General features: G+C 38.9%; 1 long non-coding RNA gene across 6 annotated transcripts in view; it reads right to left on the bottom strand.

Moving 5' to 3' along the window:
* LOC130708276 (uncharacterized) overlaps positions 1–24,448 on the bottom strand; it is a 162,001-nt gene that overhangs the window by 118,307 nt on the left and 19,246 nt on the right. Inside the window, exon 1 of one of the 6 annotated variants that reach the window (XR_009008459.1) lies at positions 3,220–3,431. The exons of the other annotated variants lie outside the window; for them this stretch is intronic. This is a non-coding gene — a long non-coding RNA (uncharacterized LOC130708276). Of the gene's footprint in view, positions 1–3,219; positions 3,432–24,448 lie in introns of those variants that run through there. 6 annotated transcript variants of the gene reach the window in all.

Raw genomic sequence — 24,448 nt, 5'->3', positions numbered from 1 at the left:
TATGCAACTGAGTTTAGAAATTATTTCAATTAAATACTTTTGGTGACTGGAGTATGTACATATATTTTTATATAAACCTGTGTACCCACCAACAGTCTTATTTGTATGTACACCCTTAGAGATCCTCTTGGCTCTGAGGATGATTAATAGAAATTGTTTGGGAATATCCTTTAGGCACCTCAAAAGCAGCATATCCAAAATAAACCACTTCCTACCATAACTTGCTTCACGTCTCTTTTTGTCAACTCAGTCGTATTACTATCTTTTGGGCACAGAAGCCTCTTTCTCTCCACAATTCCACACCATTGAAAAGTCACAAGTTCCTGGACACTGCCTTTCATCCCTCTCCTATGGATCCCTGACTCTTTACTTCCACTTCTGGAGTATTATTAAGTCAGTGTCTCATCATTTCTTTTTTCTCACATTTTTTTAAAATGTTATTGAAATATAGTTGATTTACAATATTGTGTTAGTTTCAGGTGTACAGCAAAGTGATACAGTTATATATACATTCTTTATATGTATACAGTTATATATATAGTTACATATATATAGTTATATATATATATATATATTCCTTTTTAGATTCTTTTCCACTATAAGTTATTACAAGGTATTGAGTAGAGTTCCCTGTGCTCTACAGTAGGTCCTTGTCGGTTATCTATTTTATATATAGTCACGTGTATATTCTAGTCCCAAATCATCATTTCTCACATAATTCTCTGCAATAATTGTTTCCAGATTTCCATGATTCTGCTTGCCCACCCCTCTCAATCTTACCCCCACTCTAAATCACAAACATGGTCAAGCTGTCTTGTCACATTCTGAAAACCCTTCAAGAGCTCTCCATGGCTTACCCTTGCACTGATGTTCTTTGCAATCTTCCAGCCTATAGGGTATGTATGCCACTACCTTCTACCCCTCACCTCTCCCTCCCCTCCATCCTTGGAAATTACTTATCCACTGCACTCCATAATTCTAGTCCTTAGGTCCTTGTCTGTCCACACGTGCCATCTGCCTCAAACCACCTTTCCTGCTTTTTCATCTAGCCTCCTCCAGCTCCTACTGGTTCACCAGAACTCAGTGGAGACATTACCTCCTCCGTGGAAACCTCCCTATGCATTCTTGGTCAGAGACAACTTCCTTCATGCATCCCACAGCATCCCCTAGAAGAGTGGTCACATGGAACAGTATCTTTGAAGGACTGAACACTTTGAAGAGCAAAACGTTGCACATACAGCTTTCTTCAGCATAAAGGTAAAATAGCACTGTTATTAAAAATCATCATTTGTCACCACAAGGATGTTAAAGCTCAGATAAATACAGCAAAGACAGCAAAACAATCATGAAAAGGAACATGTGCTATTTCTCAGGCTAAGTATTTTACACAGATTATTTAATTCTCCAATACTCCACTGAGTTTTACTGTTATTATCCCCACATTATAGATGAGAAAACAAAGACTCGGAGAGGTAAGTCTGATCATCCATCCAGATATGCAATACTGTTGGCCATTTTCCCAGGAAAAGACTCACCAGTATTCCCTCTGACACTTAGGAAGGACAATGATGTTGTCTAACCTTAAACATCACAGCAGAAGGTCTCAGCAGGCTGCTTCATGCCACAGGCCATGTATCTGACCTTTGGTGCCTCAAGAAGAACAAGATATATGAGATCTACGAATTTGCTTCACCTATGCACTTTTATCATCAAAACTATGGGTGACTCCCATCAGGAACTTTGAGTCAGACTGCTGTTCAGTGAAAATGAATTATGAATGAGTTTGTCAATAGCTCAGAGCGAAACATAAATCTTAGAACCTAATGCAACCAGTTCTGATAGATATAGAGTAGGATAATTAAATAGTTCAGAAATCCCACTAGTGGATTAAAGACAGAAAGGGAATTTTAAGGAATTTGGGGAGACTGTTGTAAGCTAGTGACCACTCAAGAAAAGAATCCAGTAACGTAGCAACAATCTACACTACTTTGAAGGAAGACCATGTGCATTCAAGCACCAGGCACACTCAAGCCAAAAACCCTGATAGTTAAAACACAAGACAGTAGATATGGGGTCTGAATCTTGTTAAATGAAGTCAAGGAGTTAACTGTCCTTGAAGAGTACTGTTTCTGCATGTAGCCAAGAGAGGAATACAGGTGAAAGGGGAAGAAAAACAGGTGAAAGGGGACATTATACCAAAACATGAGATGAATTACCATATTTTAGTCTACATCACCATCCTTTTGCTAATATACATATGATTTAAATACCACCATGACAATCCTGGTTAGACTATATGGGGTCAAAGGAGAAACTAACAATGTAAACCTTGACGTCTACCCGAAAATGAGGAAGAAGGCGGTCTTCTCCCTTCCCACTTTCTCTTTGATTATGAAAATGTAACCCTCTTTGTTCTCAGGGCTGCGCTCCCCTGCCTGCCTGCCTATACCTCTCACAAGCATCCTACGTAAATAAACTCACTCTTTGCCCATCACTTTGCCTCGCGCTGAATTCTTTCTGCATCGAGACAATGAACCGGAGCTTCAGTAAGTCCTCACACCAGGTGAGCAGTTTCAATCGGACTTCCCTGGTGGCGCAGTGGTTAAGAATCTACCTGCCGGGGGTCTGGGCAAGACGGCGGAAGAGTAAGACGCGGAGATCACCTTCTTTCCCACAGATACAGTAGAAACACATCTACACGTGGAACTGCTCCTACAGGACACCCACTGAACGCTGGCAGAAGATCTCAGACCTCCCAAAAGGCAAGAAAATCCCCGCGTACCTGGGGAGGGCAAAAGAAAAAGAAACAGAGACAAAAGAATAGGGACGGGACCCGCACCAGTGGGAGGGAGCTGTGAAGGAGGAAAGGTGTCCACACACTAGGAGCCCCTTCGCGGGCGGAGACTGCGGGTGGCGGAGGGGGGAAGCTTCGGAGCCGCGGAGGAGAGTGCAGCCACAGGGGTGCGGAGGGCAAAGCGGAGAGATTCCCGCATGGAGGCTCGGCGCCGAGCAGCGCTCACCAGGCCGAGAGGCTTGTCTGCTCCCCCGCCGGGGCGGGCGGGGCTGGGAGCTGAGGCTCGGGCTGCGGTCGGATCGCAGGGAGAGGACTGGGGTTGGCGGCATGAACACAGCCTGAAGGGGTTAGTGCGCCACGGCAAGCCGGGAGGGAGACAGGGAAAAGGTCTGCAGCTGCCGAAGAGGCAAGAGACTTTTTCTTACCTCTTTGTTTCCTGGTGCGCGAGGAGAGGGGATTCAGAGCACCGCCTAAACGAGCTCCAGGGACGGGCGCGAGCCGCGGCCATCAGCGCGGACCCCAGAGACGGGCAGGAGATGCTAAGGCTGCTGCTGCCGCCTCCAAGAAGCCTGTGTGCGAGCACAGGTCACTCTCCACACCGCCCCTCCCGGGAGCCGGTGCAGCCCGCCACGGCCAGGCTCCTGTGATCCGGGGACAGCTTCCCCGGGAGAACGCACGGCGCGCCTCAGGCTACTGCAACATCACGACGCCTCTGACGCTGCAGGCGCGCCCCGCCTCCTCCGTACCGCTCCCTCCCCCCGCCTGAGTGAGCCAGAGCCCCCGAAGCAGCTGCTCCTTTAACCCCGTCCTGTCTGGGCGGGGAACAGACGCCCTCAGGCGACGTACACGCAGAGGCGGGTCCAAATCCAAAGCTGAACCCTGGGAGCTGTGCGAACAAAGAAGAGAAAGGGAAACCTCTCCCAGCAGCCTCAGAAGCAGCGGATTAAATCTCCACAATCAACCTGATGTACCTGCATCTGTGGAATACCTGAATAGACAACGAATCATCCCAAATTCAGGAGGTGGACTTTGGGAGCAGGATATATTAATTTTTCCCCTTTTCCTTTTTTTGTGAGTGTATACGTGTATGCTTCTGGGTGAGATTTTGTCTCTATAGCTTTGCTTTCACCATTAGTCCTAGGATTACGTCTGTCCGTTTTTGTTTTTTTTTTTACTTAAAAAATTTTTTTTCCCAATAAATTTTTTTTTAAGATTTTTAGAAATTTCTTGTAATGTCTGAAACATTTATATTAACATATTTCCATACAAATAACCCAATGAAAGTTTAGTATTAGTTGTTTTGTTTGTTTGTTTTTTTATACTGCAGGTTCTTATTAGGCATCAATTTTATACACATCAGTGTATACATGTCAATCCCAATCGCCCAATTCAGCATATTAAATGTTTTCTTAATAATGTTTCCCTCATTTTCTATTTTTAAAAATTTAAAAAAAAATTTAATAAGTTTTTTCATATTTTTTATTTTGAAAAATTAAAATTTTTTTCTTAATAAATTTTTTTCTTAATAATTTTTTTATAAAAATTAATTAATCTATTTTTAAAAATTAAAAAGAATTTTTTTCTTAATAAATTTATTCTTAATAATTTTTTCTTATTTTTTATTATAATAGTTTTAGTTTATTTTATTTTATCCTCTTTCCTTCTTTCTTTCTATTTTTTCTCCCTTTTATTCTGAGCCGTGTGGATGAAAGGCTCTTGGTGCTCCACCCAGGCATCAGGGCTGTGCCTCTGAGGTGGGAGAGCCAATTTCAGGACAATGGTCCACAATAGACCTCCCAGCTCCACGTAATACCAAACAGAGAAAATCTCTCAGAGATCTCCATCTCAACATCAAGACCCAGCTTCACTCAACGACCAGCAAGCTACAGTGCTGGACACCCTATGCCAAACAACTACCAAGACAGGAACACAGCCCCATCCATTAGCAGAGAGGCTGCCTAAAATCATCATAAGGCCACAGACACCCCAAAATACACCACCAGATGTGGACGTGCCCACCAGAAAGACTAGATCCAACCTCGTCCACCAGAACTCAGGCACTATTCCCCTCGACCAGGAAGCCTACACAACCCACTGAACCAACCTGAGCCACTGGGGATAGATACCAAAAACAACGGGAACTACGAACCTGCAGCCTGTGAAAAGGAGACCCCAAACACAGTAAGATAAGCAAAATGAGAAGACAAAAAAAAAACCACAGCAGCTGAAGGAGCAGGGTCAAAACACACCAGACCTAACAAATGAAGAGGAAATAGGCAGTCTACCTGAAAAAGAATTCAGAATAATGATAGTAAAGATGATACAAAATCTTGGAAATAGAATACACAAAATGCAAGAAACATTTAACAAGGACTTAGAAGAACTAGAGAGGAACCAAGCAATGATGAAAAACACAATAAATGAAACTAAAAATACTCTAGAAGGGATCAATAGCAGAATAACTGAGGCAGAAGAACGGATAAGTAACCTGGAAGATAAAATAGTGGAAATAACTACTGCAGAGCAGAATACAGAAAAAAGAATGAAAAGAACTGAGGACAGTCTCAGAGACCTCTGGGACAACATTAAACACACCAACATTCGAATTATAGGGGTCCAGAAGAAGAAGAGAAAAAGAAAGGGACTGAGAAAATATTTGAAGAGATTAGAGTTGAAAACTTCCCTAATATGGGAAAGGAAATAGTTAATCAAGTCCTGGAAGCACAGAGAGTCCCATACAGGATAAACCCAAGGAGAAACACGCCAAGACACATATTAATCAAACTGTCAAAAATTAAATATAAAGGAACCATATTAAAAGCAGCAAGGGAAAGACAACAAATAACACACAAGGGAATCCCCATAAGGTTAACATCTGATCTTTCAGCAGAAACTCTGCAAGCCAGAAGGGAGTGGCAGGATATACTTAAAGTGATGAAGGAGAAAAACCTACAACCAAGACTAATCTACCCAGCAAGGATCTCATTCAGATTTGATGGAGAAATTAAAACCTTTACAGACAAGCAAAAGCTGAGAGAGTTCAGCACCACCAAACCAGCTTTACAACAAATGCTAAAGGAACTTCTCTAGGCAAGAAACACAAGAGAAGGAAAACACCTACAATAACAAACCCAAAACATTTAAGAAAATGGGAATAGGAACATACATATCGATAATTACCTTAAATGTAAATGGATTAAATGCTCCCACCAAAAGACGCAGACTGGCTGAATGGATACAAAAACAAGAACCATATATATGCTGTCTACAAGAGACCCACTTCAGACCTAGAGACACATACAGACTGAAAGTGAGGGGATGGAAAAAGATATTCCATGCAAATGGAAATCAAAAGAAAGTTGGAGGAGCAATTCTCATATCAGACAAAATAGACTTTAAAATAAAGACTATTACAAGAAACAAAGAAGGACACTATATAATGATCAAGGGATCGAGCCAAGAGGAAGGTATAACAATTGTAAATATTTATGCATCCAACATATGAGCACCTCAATGCATAAGGCAAATACTAACAGCCATAAAAGGGGAAATCGACAGCAACACAATCATAGTAGGGGACTTTAACACCCCACTTTCACCAATGGACAGATCATCCAAAATGAAGATAAATAAGGAAACACAAGCTTTAAATGATACATTAAACAAGATGGATTTAATTGATATTTATAGGACATTCCACCCAAAAACAACAGAATACACTTTTTTCTCAAGCGCTCATGGAACATTCTCCAGGATAGATCATATCTTGGGTCACAAATCAAGCCTTGGTAAATTTAAGAAAATTGAAGTCGTATCAGGTATCTTTTCTGACCACAATGCTATGAGATTAGATATCAATTACAGGAAAAGACCTGTAAAAAATACAAACACATGGAGGCTACACAATACACTACTTAATAACGAAGTGATCACTGAAGAAATCAAAGGGGAAATCAAAAAATACCTAGAAACAAATGACAATGGAGACACGATGACCCAAAACCTATGGGATGCAGCAAAAGCAGTTCTAAGAGGGAAGTTTATAGCAATACTAGCCTACATCAAGATACAGGAAACATCTCGAATAAACAACCTAACCTTGCACCTGAAGCAATTAGAGAAAGAAGAACAAAGAAACCCCAAAGCTAGCAGAAGGAAAGAAATCATAAAGATCAGATCAGAAATAAATGAAAAAGAAATGAAGGGAACAATAGCAAAAATCAATGAAACTAAAAGCTGGTTCTTTGAGAAGATAAACAAAATTGATAAACCATTAGCCAGACTTATCAAGAGAAAAAGGGAGAAGACTCAAATCAATAGATTTAGAAATGAAAAAGGAGAAGTAACCACTGACACTGCAGAAATACAAACGATCATGAGAGATTACTACAAGCAACTCTATGCCAATAAAATGGACAACCTGGAAGAAATGGACAGATTCTTAGAAATGCACAACCTGCCGAGACGGAACCAGGAAGAAATAGAAAATATGAACAGACCAATCACAAGCACTGAAATTGAAACTGTGATTAAAAACCTTCCAACAAACAAAAGCCCAGGACCAGATGGCTTCACAGGTGAATTCTATCAAACATTTAGAGAAGAGCTAACACCCATCCTTCTCAAACTCTTCCAAAATATTGCAGAGGGAGAAACACTCCCCAACTCATTCTACGAGGCCACCATCACCCTGATACCAAAACCAGACAAAGATGTCACAAAGAAAGAAAACTACAGGCCAATATCATGGATGAACATAGATGCAAAAATCCTCAACAAAATACTAGCAAACAGAATCCAACAGCACATTAAAACGATTATACACCATAATCAAGTGGGGTTTGTTCCAGGAATGCAAGGATTCTTCAATATACGCAAATCAATCAACGTGTTACATCATATTAACAAATTGAAGGAGAAAAACCATATGATCATCTCAATAGATGCAGAGAAAGCTTTTGACAAAATTCAACACCCATTTATGATAAAAAGCCCTGCAGAAAGTAGGCATAGAGGGAACTTTCCTCAACATAATAAAGGCCATATATGACAAACCCACAGCCAACATTGTCCTCAATGGTAAAAAACTGAAACCATTTCCACTAAGATCAGGAACAAGACAAGGCTGCCCACTCTCACCACTATTATTCAACATAGTTTTGGAAGTGTTAGCCACAGCAATCAGAGAAGAAAAAGAAATAAAAGGAATCCAAATCAGAAAAGAAGAAGTAAAGCTGTCACTGTTTGCAGATGACAGGATACTATACATAGAGAATCCTAAAGATGCTACCAGAAAACTACTAGAGCTAATCAATGAATTTGGTAAAGTAGCAGGATACAAAATTAAAGCACAGAAATCTCTTGCACTCCTATATACTAATGATGAAAAATCTGAAAGTGAAATTAAGAAAACACTCCCGTTTACCACTGCAACAAAAACAATAAAATATCTAGGAATAAACCTATCTAAGGAGACAAAAGACCTGTATGCAGAAAATTATAGGACACTGATGAAAGAAATTAAAGAGGATACAAACAGATGGAGAGATATACCATGTTCTTGGATTGGAAGAATCAACATTGTGAAAATGACTCTACTACCAAAAGCAATCTACAGATTCAATGCAATCCCTATCAAACTACCACTGGCATTTTTCACAGACCTAGAACAAAAAATTTCACAGTTTGTATCGAAACACAAAAGACTCCGAATAGCCAAAGCCATCTTGAGAACGCAAAATGGAGCCGGGGGAATCAGGCTCCCTGACTTCAGACCATATTACAAAGCTACAGTAATCAAGACAGTTTGGTACTGGCACAAAAACGGAAATATAGATCAATGGAACAGGATAGAAAGCCCAGAGATAAAACCATGCACATATGGTCACCTTATCTTTGATAAAGGAGGCAAGCATATACAGTGGAGAAAAGACAGCCTCTTCAATGAGTGGTGCTGGGAAAATTGGACAGGTACATGTAAAAGTATGAAATTAGAACACTCCCTGACACCATACACAAAAATGAACTCAAAATGGATTAAAGCCCTAAGTGTAAGCTCAGACACTATCAAACTCTTAGAGGAAAACATAGGCAGAACACTCTATGACATAAATCACAGCAAGATCCTTTTTGACCCAGCTCCTAGAGAAATGGAAATAAAAACACAAATAAACAAATGGGATCTAATGAAACTTAAAAGCTTTTGCACAGCAAAGGAAACCATAAACAAGACCAAAAGACAACCATCAGAATGGGAGAAAATATTTGCAAATGAAGCAACTGACAAAGGATTAATCTCCTAAATTTACAAGCAGCTCATGCAGCTCAATACCAAAGAAACAAACAACCCAATCCAAAAATGGGCAGAAGACCTAAATAGACATTTCTCCAAAGAAGATATACAGATTGCCAACAGACACATGAAAGAATGCTCAACATCATTAATCATTAGAGAAATGCAAATCGAAACTACAATGAGATATCATCTCACACCAGTCAGAATGGCCATCATCAAAAAAATCTAGAAACAATAAATGCTGGAGAGGGTGTGGAGGAAAGGGAACACTCTTGCACTGTTGGTGGGAATGGAAATGGATACAGCCACTATGGAGAACAGTATTGAGTGTCCTTAAAAAACTACAAATAGAACTACCATATGACCCAGCAATCCCACTACTGGGCATATATCCTGAGAAAACCATAATTCAAAAAGAGTCATGTACCAAAATGTTCTTTGCAGCACTATTTACAATAGCCAGGACATGGAAGCAACCTAAGTGTCCATCATCGGATGAATGGATAAAGAAGATGTGGCACATATATACAATGGAATATTACTCAGCCATAAAAAGAAATGAAATGGAGGTATTTGTAATGAGGTGGATGGAGTTAGAGTCTGTCATACAGAGTGAAGTAAGTCAGAAAGAGAAAAACAAATACAGTATGCTAACACATATATATGGAATCTAAGGAATAAAAAAAATTCATGAAGAACCTAGTGGCAAGACAGGAATAAAGACACGGACCTACTAGAGAATGGACTTGAGGATATGGGGAGGGGGAGGGGTGAGATGTGACAGGGTGAGAGAGTGTCATGGACATATATACACTACCAAATGTAAAATAGATAGCTAGTGGGAAGCAGCCGCATAGCACAGGGAGATCAGCTCGGTGCTTTGTTACCATCTAGAGGTGTGGGATAGGGAGGCTGGGAGGGAGGGAGAAGCAAGAGGGAAGAGATATGGGAACATGTGTATATGTATAACTGATTCACTTTGTTATAAAGCAGAAACTAACACACCATTGTAAAGCAATTATACTTCAATAAAGATGTTTTAAAAAAAAAAGAATCCACCTGCCAATGCAGGGGACACGGGTTCAAGCCCTGGTCCAGCAAGATCCCACATGCCACGGAGCAGCTAAGCCTGTGCACCACAACTACTGAGCCTGCACTCTAGAGCCCGTGAGCCACAACTTCTGAGCCTGCATGCCACAACTATTGAAGCCCATGCACCTAGAGCCCATGCCCTGCAATAAGAAGCCCGTGCACCGCAACAAAGAGTAGTCCCTGCTCGCGCAACTAGAAAAAGCCCACGCATAGCAGTGAAGACCCAATGCAGCCAAAAATGAATTTTAAAAATAATAAAATAAATAAATTTATAAAAAAACAAAAGACTCTGGGTTCAAGTCCCCTCCTAAGTCAGGGATCATGAGTTCAAGTCCCAATCTGAGGTGCGGCTGGGTTTGAGTCCCATCCAAGGAGTACAGTTTTAGCTCTGTATTTGTCTTACTCTCGATTAATATTTTTATTTTTTATGTATTTTTTATTGGAGTATAATTACTTTACAATACTGTGTTAGTTTCTGCTGTACCATGAAGTGAATCAGCTCTACGTATACCTCTATCCCCTCTCTCTTGAACCTCCCTCCCCCCCATCCCGCCCATCTAGGTCATCACAGAGCACTGACTGAGCTTCCTGTGCTATACAGCAGGTTCCCACTAGCTATCTATTTTACGATGGTAGTGTGTATATATCAATCCTAATCTCCCAATTTGTCCCACCCTCCCCTTACCCTGTTTCCACATGTCCATTCTCTATGTCTACATCTCTATTCCTGCCCTCCTGCCCTGCAAATAAGTTCATCCATACCATTCTTCTAGATTCCACATATATGCGTTAATATATGATATTTGTTTTTCTCTTTCTGGCTTACTCCACTCTGTATGACAGACTCTAGGTCCATCCACATCTCTGCAAATGACCCAATTTTATTCCTTTTTATGGCTGAGTAATACGGCGGGAATGTAAATTGATACAACCACTGTGGAGAACAGTATGGAGGTTCCTTAAAAAACTAAAAATAGAGCTACCATATGACCCAGCAATCCCACTACTGGGCATATACCCTGAGAAAACCATAATTCAAAAGGACACATGCACCCCAATGTTCACTGCAGCACTATTTACAATAGCCAGGTCATGGAAGCAACCTAAATACCCATCGACAGATGAATGGACAAAGAAGATGTGGTACATACCTACAATCGATTAATATTTTTTAAATGTAATTTGACTACAATACTACAGTTGCTGCTCTGTTCATTTATCTGTATTCTATGGAGACAAATGCATTTTGTATTTATTTTTATAGTTATCTCTTCCCTTCCTCCTGTGAATAAGTTGAATCAGGAGACCAGAAACCTCCTCAGTTTTATCCCGTTCAGCTGAAGCCCTTCCATCCGTTGTGGCTTTAAAATACTCCAAGTGTTTTCTAGTCGAGCTCACGATACAGCAGAATGATGTACCTCAGCCATTCAGTTTAAAAAAGAGAGAGAGCAAGAAAGAAACTGCATATCACGTTTCTATTGTCAGATGCTTTCAATGTGAGGAAAACATATTGCACATCGGTGAGCTTCAAACGGTCACTGAATAGAAAGCTTTCTTCTTCCTTTTTGCCTGTTCAATATGGCATTGCAAGCTCATAACATTAAAGTTCCAGCAATGGCATTTTATTCATATACTCCTCCATTTCTTCTTTCTTTATCATTCATTTCTTTATTGAGAAAATCCAGAGTGAGATAATCAGTAAATGAGTTCAGCAGGGAGAGAAGCAAGGCTACCATTTGAAATAATCGCTTTAGACAGTCTCTAGCCACACTTAAGCATCTGAGTTTTAACAAGAGCTTCAGCTCCACAAAAAAATCCACTTAACTTCATCATTATATTTTTCCTCTCTCGGTGCTCTCAGGTCCCAGCTTAATGAAAGACAAGAAATAACGAGGCATTTCTTGGGAAAGCCATTTCTCATGTTTGCTTTGCCTATGAAAGCTTATCCCAGAATGTTGGCTCAGCATTTGAGGCTGGAGATGGGCAGAGGGGCTCACGTCACACTTCTGAAGTGCTCCAGTGCTAACCCAGCCTCAAACATCCTTTGATCTAATGTGGCTCAGAAGTTCCTTGTTCCCTCTTTCTACGCTCAGTGGCGTTTTATCCAGGCTGCTCTGCGAACTCTACATCCAGCTCTTCTCAACACCTGCTGGAAATGAAAGGAAGCAATTGACTTTTCCACGAGTCAAACTGCCGTCTGTTAAGGGTGCTCCTACCCGCTTTAAACCTGCTTAGGAGGCCAGTCTCCTGCTTCCTGCTTTCTTCCCCAAGCTTAACTGGAGGCATTAACTAAACTACGAGGCTTCATGACTTCAATCTGATAGGCTGCCAGGACAGAACAGAGAGAGAGCAAGAAAGTGAACACACAGCAGGAAAGTGGACAGAGTCCAAGTGTGAGAACACTTCCCCAGTTGGCTGGACCATTCAAATCCAGCAGAAATAGATTGTAATCATCATAAGAACAATTGCCATTGTCATATTCCAAACTATGCATGACAATACTACCTTTTTGCTATAAACTCTCTGTTGGCCACATTGTAGCTAGGAAATCATCTCTAAATTTGCTCCTTCACTGCAGTTGACCTCTGCAAAGAGAGGGGCATCTAACAAGGCAGCTCAGCCTGTGAAGCAACAGGATCCCCTGGGGGCAGAAGAGAGCATTACCCAACATCCAAGTGCCCTCTGAGGTCCCTTTGGCTTGGGTTCTACACTATAAAATCCTCTAACCACCCTACTCTGTTTTTTTCTTTTTTCTTTCTTTTTTCATTTTCTGAAACACTAAGAGGGTGGGGAGAGCAGCATTATAATTGAGACTTCCAAAGGGCATAAATATTTCATTACAATAAGACAAGTCACAATTCATTTGTCTCATTCGCTCATTATAGCTATGAATGTCAATGCACCTCATTTTTTTTTATTTTGGAAACAAAGAATTCAACCTGTTAAATGCCTAAAGCATGGCCATGACCTCCATATGGATAAAAAGAAGTTAAATATCCTTATAGCAGGGGTTCTATGAGGATCATATACATTCTGCTTTTTCAATAAAACTTGTTAATATGGCCTGAGAAAAGGCATTCTGAATTTGTAAAATATTTAATATTGGCAGACTGTTTCTAAAGAATAATATGTCTAGAACTAAACTAATGGAAGATTGCCTAATGAAATTTCTGGCTTTCTTGAACAGATATGATTTCCCACCAGCACATCCGTTGTCTAGAATGTAAATATTTACTTGTAATGTACTTAAGGAAGCATACAACATTTATTGACACTGCATACTCAACAAATACACAGAGATAGCATCAAGAAAAACTCCAGGTTGGTCTCCATCCAATAATTTAAAAACCTGACTCAGGGTCAGTGTCAACAAACCTTCTCAGCCCGCATTTATTGTAAGGACTGAGCTAAGACTGGAGAAGCAAAGAGTTATATAAGATAAGTCTCTCCAAAATAGTTTGTAACGTAATCTAAGACTTCCACAAAAACACACTGCATTAGTCAGGGTTCTCCAGAGAAACAGAACAAACATGATATATAGAAAAACAAATAAATAAATATACATAGAGAGATTTATTATAATATATTATCTATATAGGATATATTACCTTGAATATTACATACTATGTAAAATTATTACATAATTATACATTTTATCATTATAATACTATAATAATATAATTGTTAGATATTTATTAATAACATGTAATTATACATATATATATATGTATGTATGTATATAAAGAGATTTAGTATAAGGAATTGGCTCACATGATTATGGAGGCTGAGAAGTCCCACCATCTATAATCAGCAAAGTGGAAATCCAGGAGAGCCAGAGGTATATTTCCAGATAGAGGCCGAAGTTCTGAGAAACTTGTATAAGTCCCAGTCCAAGAGCAGGAGAAGACCTATATTCACCTATATTCCAACTCAAGCAGTCAGACAGAGAGCAAGTGAATTCTCTCTCACTTAGCCTGTTTGTTCTATTTAAGCCCTCAACTGATTGAATGAGGTCCACCCGTCTTGGAGAGTTCAATCTGCTTAACTCAGTCTACAGATTCAAGTACTAACCTCAGGTAGAATCACCCTCACACTCAAAAATGTTTAACCAACTATCCAGGCTCCTCAGGGCCCAGCCAAGTTGACCCACAAAATTAACCAACACAAGTTCACCCCTTGTCAACTTGACACCCATACACATATTCTTAAACCATACTTAATTTCCAAATAAAAACAATAACAAAGTCATAATTCCACCTAACGTGATACAATGACCTGCATACAACTAAAAACACACTAACTCCTTCCCCAGAAGAGGAGGTAAAATCCTTAAGAGATAGTCAAACTTCTCCTTGATATCTCATAACTTAATTGTAAATGTAAAATTAACAATGCTTAAGCACTATGACATAAAATCAGTGTATCTTATGTTACATGATAACGGGATAAGGGAGGAAAGAGAGCAAAAATATTGCAAATACATTTGTGTGTGACACGTGTGTATTTTTAACATACATAGCGGAACTACCTTCTTCCATCACTCACTTCATGTTCCCTCTGCCTCCCGCAAAGTATCTCAGGTGGTCATGGTTCAACAACTGGTGAGGTGACCTAAACCTTCATTCCTGAAGGGTCAGGGTTGTTGTAGTTTTCTATTGACCTTCATCACAGGGCATGGTGTTGCTAAGAACTGCCCTAAGGGATCTACTGTACTCTTCCTTACAGCCGTGTGGAGCAGTGCTCCAATTACCCCTGGTAGTCAAGAGCAGTCACCCTAGCCAGCACACTAACTCCCTTCTTTGCTTGTTGATTCAGAGGAAAAGGAGCCCAAAGTGGCTGGGTAGCACTCTTAACTATTTGTTCAGTAGAATCTTTCTGGTGTCTCCTGGTGGAAGCATTCCTCCCTCTGGAACTAAGACTTCTAGGCCAGCCTTCAGCAGAGCAGAAAGTTGAGGACACGGAAAGCAAAAATTTTGCTACTGGTTGACAAGGGGTAACAGAGAATGGTGTCACTCCCATTTCTACTCCTTGATTCTTGGAGCCCAGGAATCTTGTCTACAAGAGAAAGAACACCATATATTGGATGCTGATTCAGAGCATACACAGCCTTCTGGAAAACCTTGCCCGGACCTACAAGATATTGCCACCTAGCTGACACTGTAACTAAGTCTTCAAAAGGCCACCCCGCAGTTCTATCAAGCCAGCTGCTTCAGAATTGAGGGAAACATAAGACCAGTGGATTCCACAAGCATGGGCCCATTGCTGTGCTTCCTTGGCTGTGAAAGTGAGTTTCATGATTGGAAGCAGTGCTGTGTGGAATGGCATGATGAGGGATAAGAAATTCTATAAGACCACAGATGGCAATTTAGCAGAAGCACTGAGTTCAGGGGTGGCAAATTGATATCCGGGGTGTCTACTCCAGTAAGAACAAAACACTGGCCCTTCCATGGTGGAAGGGGTCTAATGTAATCAGTCTGCCGCCAGGTAGCTGGCTGATCACCCCAGGGAATGGTGTCATATTGGGGATTCAGGGTTGGCCTCTGCTGCTGACAGACTACACACTCAGCAGTGCCTGTAGCCAGCCAGGCCTTCCTGAGTGGAAGTCCCTGTGGCTGAGCCCACGCATCACCTCAGCCCTGCCACGATGGTCACCTTGCTCATGAGCCCATTGGGTGACAACAGGGATGAATGAGGGAAAAGGCTGACCGGTATCTATAGAATGGGCCATCTATCTACTCTATTATTAAAATCATCCTCTACTAAGGTCACCATTTGGGGAATACTCACATGAAACACTAATATCTTCACGTTTGTTGCGCATTCACAGAGGTCTATCCACCTAACTTTTCCCCAAACTTCATTATCACCAATTTTCCAATCATGTCCCTTTCAAACCACTGACCACCCAGCCAGATAACTGGCCATGAATCAGCATGTAATCACACATCTGGCCATTCCCTAGGGTTCCTTAGGATCTTGGAGAATGACAATGTATGATCATAATCTTAAATACATGGTGACTCCAATTATAACTGCCCTACCTGATGTGGTTTTATTTCTTGAGCCAATTAACACATTCCCCTGGTGCCAGAAAGAAGAACAAAACTGGGGGCATCACACTTCCTGATTTCAAACTGTATTACAAAACTATAGTAATCAAAACTAAAAAGTTTCTGCATAGCAACAGAAAAATAAACAAAAGGAAAAAGCAACTTATACAATGGGAGAAAGTGTTTGCAAACCACATACATAATAAGGGGATATTATCCAAAATATAAAAGGAATTCATACAACTCAAGAGCAAAAAGCAAATAATCCAGTTTAAAAATGGGCAAAGGATCTGAACAGACATTTTTCTAAAGAAGACATACAAATGGCCAACAGGTAGATGAAAAGGTGCTCTACATCACTAACCATCAGGGAAATGCAAATGAAAACCATGAGATATCACTTCACACCTAGCAGAATGGCTATTATCAAAAAGACAAGTAACAAGCGCTGATGAGGATGTGGAGAAAGAGGAACCTTCATGCACTGCTGGTGAGAAGGTAAATTGGTGCAGCCACTATGGAAAATAGTATGGAGATTTCTCAAAAAATTAAAAATAGAACTACCATATGATCTAACAATTCCACTTCTTGGTATATATCCAAAGAAACGAAATCACTATCTCGAAGAGATATATGTACTCCCACGTTCATTGGAGCATGATTTACAATAGCCGATCAACCTTAGAGTCCACTGATGGATGAGTGGATAAAGAAGTTGTGGTACATATATACAGTGGAATACTATTCAGCTATTTAAAAAAGAAGGAAATCCTGCCATTTGTAACAACATAGCTGAAGCTTGAAGGCCTTATGCTAAGTGGAATAAGTCAGACAGAGAAATACTATATGATCTCACTTACATGTGGAATCTAAAAACCTGAACTCATACAGAGAACAAATTGGTGGTTGCCAGGTGTGGGAGTGTGGGAAATGGGAAAAGGGGGTCAAAGGGTACACAGTTCCAATTATAAGATGAGTAATTTCTGGGGTTGTAATATAGAGCATGGTGACTAGGGTTAACAATACAGTATTGTATATTTGAAAATTACTGAGAGAGTAGATTTTAAGTTTTCATTACCAACAACAAAAAATTATATCTATGTGAGGTGATGGATTAACTAAACTTATTGTGGTAATTGTTTTGCAATATACACATACATCATATCAATTAATGTACACCTTTATCTTACAAATGTCATATGTCAGTTATGTCTCAATAAAGCTGAGGGGGAAAAAAAGGAAGAAAGAAATTACCTACATGTCCAAAAACGAGGAATCAACCAAGTAAATTATGGTATGCCCGTACAGTGTTAAAACATCATTAGCCATTAAAAAAGATACTATACAAAAATATTTAGTGAAACACATGTTTATAAATGTTGTTATACCAAAAAAGCAGAATACAAAACCTACACGTGTAGAATTACCATTTTCATGTCAATGTTTATCATATGTTTATGTTTATATCTATGTAAAATATTTAAACATATTACTCTGATACAAAAAGTTACCTGAAATAACAGTGGTGAACTCTGGAAAATAAACTTGAGATAACACAACTAGTAAATAATGGACCTTAAATTCAAACTCACAGCTATCAGATTTAAAAATCTGTAATGTATACGGAATGTACTGATTTTGACATGAGAACATGTAATAGGAAGATCTATTCAAGTGGCTTGTTTAGTCATGGGAAAGGTTATCAGCAGAATCAGACCAAAGGCAGAAAAAGACAACAAGAATTTCATGCCAATATTCACTCCAAACACTTGTTGAAAATATCTAACATCTCTTTAATGTCCATTATTCGACTCTCATAAAAACTAAGTTGAACTCTTTTATTGGACTATTATTTGTAAGTGTGAGCAAGTTATTTTTGAAGTTAAATTCATAGTTTAAAAATATATTTTCACTTACAGATGCTAGAAAAATTACTAATTTGCTCTCCAATGCTCTGGTCTGTTCTTTTGAAAAATATTTACCATGTTGGAGTTCATTTGAATGATAGTCTGAAAAGATTGCATGGTGTGGAAAATAATTTCCTCCAATGAATTTGGGTCAGTAATTTCTCTTGAAATTCGATAACCCGGCATGACCTTCAAGACTCAAATTGAGACCAGCTTGTTCAAACTCAGATTTTCCAAAGCAAAATGTGACATTGTATCAATCTTTTTTCCATCTGTATTATATGTAAAATGTAAAATCACCAGTTACATCAAATTCATCTTGAATTCACAGACTACCGATTTGTTGTGTTGAATTCATTGGACTTCGTTTTGATGAACTAGCTCTTGCTACATCAGTATAAAGTTACCCAAGCTTGAACTGCCGGCATCAAACAGAGTTTTCTTAGTCTGCCTCATTTGCCTGACTCCTATAAGATCTACCCACACCTTTTTATTATCAGATTAAATGTCACAGGAAATGCATCATTTCAACTTAAACAACCAGGAGCTATTATTATTCTTTTCCTAGCAAGAGAAATGTGACCTCCTATCCACAAGTTTCATATCCCGAAGTGAAGCGGGATACCATTTAAATCACAACTAAATGACCTTCCTTAGTGGAGCGTGCAACAAACGCTTTCATCAGCTACCTGAATGTAAAGCCCAGAAAAGAGGCTTTAGAATGAGAGAAGGAAAAAACAACTTTTCTCCACGTTTGGTTCAGATCTTGTGATTTGGTAACACCTTGCGGCTGGGGGCAGAGAGAAAGAAGTGGTGGCTGTAATTATATTTATAACTGTTACCATGTGCAAGATACTTGTGTACATTATATTGTTTGCTGCTCCCCAAACCCACCAAGGTAGCATTATAATTCTTAATTTATACACAAATAAACACTGAGGCTCAAGAGATTAAATAATTTGTTGAAACTCATTCAGTAAGTGACAGGGCAAGGATTCCAGTCCTTGCCAGACTCCGTATCCATGCTCTTTCCACTACTTTATTCTGTCTCTTTAAATACATCTACTTCTTGGAGACTTCCCTGGCAGTCCAGGGGTTAAGGCTCCGTGCTTCCACTGCAGGGGTCATGGGTTCGATCCCTGGTTGGGGAATGAAGATCCTCTCATGCCACAGTGTGGCCAAATTAATTAATTAATTAATTAAATACATCTGCTTCTTGCCCCCTATCTTCCTTATGTCCCCAAGATATGAATTGACAAAGACCCATTTCCTAGTAGCTGCACAAAGGTAAGAACAGCCTTAACAAGATAATCCAAATTCAGAATCTAACCATTACAGTATCATGAATTTCAGAACCTGAAGCAGGGAGCTTCATACCAAGTTAAGCAGTCCCGTTTTTCAGTAATAAAACTAATTAATTCTCATAAAGATATTAGGCTCTCAGATACTAATTTTTAAGTCCAAAGAGAAACATATTACAGTTTTATGAGAAATCCTGAATCTTGAGTTAATTGGACTTGACAAAAATTGATAAAGTTTTACTAGGGACTGTGAAATTAAAATAGACTCTAAACCAAATGAAAAAAATATATAAAAGCTGGGGCAAAATTTGTTTTACTGGGGTCTTCCCTGGTGGCGCAGTGGTTAAGAATCCGCCTGCCAATGCAGGGGACACGGGTTCAAGCCCTGGTCTGGGAAGATCCCACATACTGCGGAGCAACTAAGCCCATGCGCCACAACTACTGAAGCCCACGTGCCTCGAGTCCGTGCTCTGCAACAAGAGAAGCCACCGCAATGAGAAGCCCATGCACCACAATGAAGACCCAACACAGCCAAAAATAAATAAATAAATATTAAAAAAATAAATAAATAAATAAATAAAATAAAATAAATTTGTTTTATTTACTGTAAATTCCCAGTATGTAACATTTTAATAATAATTACTCAATAAATATTTGTTAAATATTTTCCCTTACACTAAACCTTTATAACTTTTAGAGATTTTGTTTTATAGTGTTCTAAAGTAAATGATTTCTTTTGGAAGAAATTATTACTGGCTGGAAAGAAGATTAGTTCAGGACTTTTTCAGGAGACCTCGTCATAAGGAATAGTTTAATTTTAAGGTCCCATCACAAAGATACCACTGAAATCAATAGGTCTCTGATGACAATAATTAGAACCTACCCAGAAGCTTCAGTTGAATATTCAGAAATGTTATAGCCAGCTATGTAAAAATACAGCATCTTTTCTATTATAAGACACCATCGGGCTTCCCTGGTGGCGCAGTGGTTGAGAGTCTGCCTGCCAATGCAGGGGACACGGGTTCGAGCCCTGGACCGGGAAGATCCCACATGCCGCGGAGCAACTGGGCCCGTGAGCCACAACTACTGAGCCTGCGCGTCTGGAGCCTGTGCTCCGCAACAAGAGAGGCCGCGACAGTGAGAGGCCAGCGCACGGCGATGAAGAGTGGTCCCCACTCGCCGCAACTGGAGAAAGCCCTCGCACAGAAACAAAGACCCAACACAGCCAAAAATAAATAAATGAAATTAAAAAAAAAAAAAAGACACCATCAACAGCAATGAACACCATTGATTTAATAATAGCCCTTTATGCAAAAAAATGATTTATTAATTGTAGCTAAAAAGGAAAAAAATCGTATTACCCAACTATAGAATATTCATAAAACATAAAACTTTATTCATAAATATCACAGAGCTTAAATCTAAGGTGTCTTCATAATGTATCTTTAAAAATACTTCTGAATGATTTTTAGCCATTGCAAGTTAGGCAAAGAATAATGGTTGCATGTAGTTTTTCATAATATAGGATTGGAATCTTGACCTCCTAGTATCATTAGGACAACCATTAGGGCATTAGTGTCTTTAGGACAGCCATTAAAATTCTAAATCTTATAAAATACAGCAAGACTATCATATCCAGTATTGGTGAGCAAGACAATCAGATTAGCCTCTCAACCCCACAGAAGTAAAACGTTGGACAAAATTTGAAAAAAAAAAAAAAGCATTAAAGAACTAAAAAGAGATTTAGGGTTAACTGAGCCAAGATACAGGACAATAAGGAAATCTAGAAAAAGGGAATTTACATTCTGGGGGACTTTTGTTCTAGAGGCATTTGCCAGTCCTAAAGAGTTGACCAAACCTAGGGGTAGGACAGGAATAAAGATGCAGACATAGAGAATGGACTTGAGGACATGGGGAAGGGGAAGGGTAAGCTGGGACGAAGTGAGAGAGTGCATGGACATATATACACTCCCAAATGTAAAATAGATAGCTAGTGGGAAGCAGCCACATAGCACAGGGAGCTCAGCTCAGAGCTTTGTGACCACCTAGAGGGGTGGGATAGGGAGGGTGGGAGGGAGATGCAAGAGGGAGGAGATATGGGGATATATGTATATGCATGGCTGATTCACTTTGTTATAAAGCAGAAACTAACACACCATTGTAAAGCAATTATACTCCAATAAAGATGTTAAAAAAAAAAAAAAAAAAGAGTTGACCAAGACATTGAGGAGTGTTCAAATCTAGGACCCAATAAAAATAAGGGAACCCAAGTGAGGCAGAATTCACCTCAAATTTCCCTCTTTTCTGGAATTGATCACCTTAAAGTAAGTAGCATTTTAAATAAGGAATTTGCAAACCTGCGTCCACTGTTTGATTCATACTCATGGTTATTTTCAACTAAAACATTTCAAAATATTAAAAGATAATCTCTAGTAGCTCTTTTGGGATTCTCAATATGTGTTAGCCAGTTAGTAATTCTATTTCTTAGTGCTAAAAAGTCAGTTGCTGACTTAATTTATACTCAGTACGAGATGTGGTATACACTAATAAATACTTTCTGCTTATATCATGATGCCAAAAATGGAAAATGAGATAACCAATTATACTAGATTTTCTTCTGATGCATATTTCAATAAATGTGTTAGCATATTTATGAATTTCAAAAATATATTATGCCAGTAAAACTTTTTGCCAAACACTTTGTATAATACAATTGAAATCTGCAAAAACAGTTTATCTTAAACTCTTGATTGCATTTTGATCTATTACAACTTTTCCACAGTGTATATGTTAAATTTTTTTGCTAGGCAAATAGTCTCCAGAGTTTGATATTGATCAAAGATAAAACCTGGTAGATAAATTATTTCAGTGACTTCAAACATCAAGCTAAGATTTCAGATTGGGTGTGTAAAAACCTCTGAGCTGACATCTTTCTGAGATCAACCAAAAGCAAGGAGATCAAGAAAGCAAAATGGAAATTCCATCTTAACTGATACTAATAAATACCCTTGACTTCCGACTTCAAAATAAATAAAGACGGGCTACTGAGTGGAGTGCACATTGGACCAAGGTGATGGAAAAAGGAAAAAGGAGACAAGCTGCTCACCACTGAAGAGTTCACGTAGAGAGAGGAAGATCAAAACCAAGAAACCTAGTTTGGACCACCTACAGCAGAAGGGAACTTGTAACAACCATTACAAGAGCTTTCTGCTACCTTGTTGGAAAATGAATTGGCAGGGGGAGAAAAAGATAGCTGAAGAAATAGACACATTCTTTGTAATTACCCTAGGGAGACAGAGAAGAAGCCATGAGTAGATAACTACACCCACCGCCCCAGTCTTTGTCAAGGACACACATACATATACACACACACACACACACACACACACACTTTTTCATCTGATAGAGCTCCACTGAGAACCAGGGAGATTTTCTGCTAGCCCAGAATGTTTGGTTCCTCTTCTACACCATCTATTCTGTGGTAGCTGACTGAAAAGAACTCCAGTCATTAAAAAGCAATAATTAATTGATAATAATAGCCAGCCCTAGGGACAAGCAAAAAAAAAAAAATCAGACAAAAAGGCCACTGTCATTTAAGTATGTTTGAGAAGAATAAGATCAACGAAACTACAGGATTCATTATTATATCAATATTTGTTTCAAAGCTACCGTAAATAAAAGTCCATGGTAGTCTCTCAGAGAGACCCATGGACCAAGCCCAGAACGAGCCTATGAATACATGGAAACTAACCTTCTGATAGAGGTGACATTGACAGTATGTGGGTGAGAGAGGAATTAATAAATGTATGCAAACAATTTTACAGAAGAAAAATGAAATCAGAATCTTATATCATCTTCCATACAAAATCAATGCCAGATGAATTAGAGATTTAAATGTGAATGTCAAAGTTACAAAATCTTTCAGAAGAAAAAGCAAAATATCTCTCTTACCTAGCAGTTAAGAAGAAATTTTTCAAGCAAGACAAAGAATTGCAAACATTAAAGGAAAAGATTGATACATGTTTTCATTAAAATTAAATGTTTATCAAAAACACCATAGCAAGAGCGACTATATAACCTACAAGCTTTGAGAAGTTAAATGTACCATAATAATTGACAAAAGATTAGTGAAGACATAGACAATGCCTTCAAGTCAATGTGAAAATTGAAATTAAACCAATAGAATATTGGGGGGGAAATTTAAGTATTGGCAACTCTAGCCACTTAAATGAAGAGAAAATAAAAATGGAAATAAGCAGTTGAAAGGTGCTCACCTCTCAACAAACAAGGAAATGCAATTAGAACCAAAGTGAGACAACATTTTACTCTGACTACAGTAACAAAAATTTTAAAATCTGACAAATATCAGTGCCGGCAAGACCATAAGACCCTGAGAACTGGCATGCACTGCTGATGAGAATGTAAGCAGACACAACCCCTTTGGAAAACGATTTCACATTCTCTGAAGCTATTCACACATACAGTCAAGCAATCTCAAACTCAGGCACATACCACAAAGCAATGGTTCAATCTTTCTTGCTGACATGGTCCTTAATATCTTTGAAAATGCTAAACTTTCTTGCCCATTTTTAAAATGACTACCATTATTAATCAGAAGTTCTTGTAGTTCCAAAGGATGTAATTCCCAATTTAATGTAAATATAGCATTATTAAATAAAACAGTTATATCTGTCTTTTTAAATGTGTCTAAGGAATAAGAATATAATAATACATTTTTTACCGACCACCATTTATTTTAAATACATAATCAAGCTTTTCTTTAACATTCAGAAATTAACATCTGTCCTTTTTCTCCTTGAACTCACATCTCTATTTCGTCTCCCTCAAATAATTTTATCCTAAAGGAATACATTTTATATTTGGAAGTCTATCAGTAAAAATATCATACAATTTAGAACATAAGAAAATAGTAAAGACAAAACATCAGTAAGTAAAAAGTAAACAAAAAGGAAAAATAAGAAGACTCTGTTTCCTGGAAGATAGAGTAG

This window comes from Balaenoptera acutorostrata, chromosome 5, assembly GCF_949987535.1.
Source record: "Balaenoptera acutorostrata chromosome 5, mBalAcu1.1, whole genome shotgun sequence".
Taxonomy (NCBI): Eukaryota; Metazoa; Chordata; class Mammalia; order Artiodactyla; family Balaenopteridae; genus Balaenoptera; species Balaenoptera acutorostrata.
The sequence above is the reverse complement of the archived record's forward strand: the minus strand, read 5'-3'. Positions and strand labels throughout refer to the sequence as shown.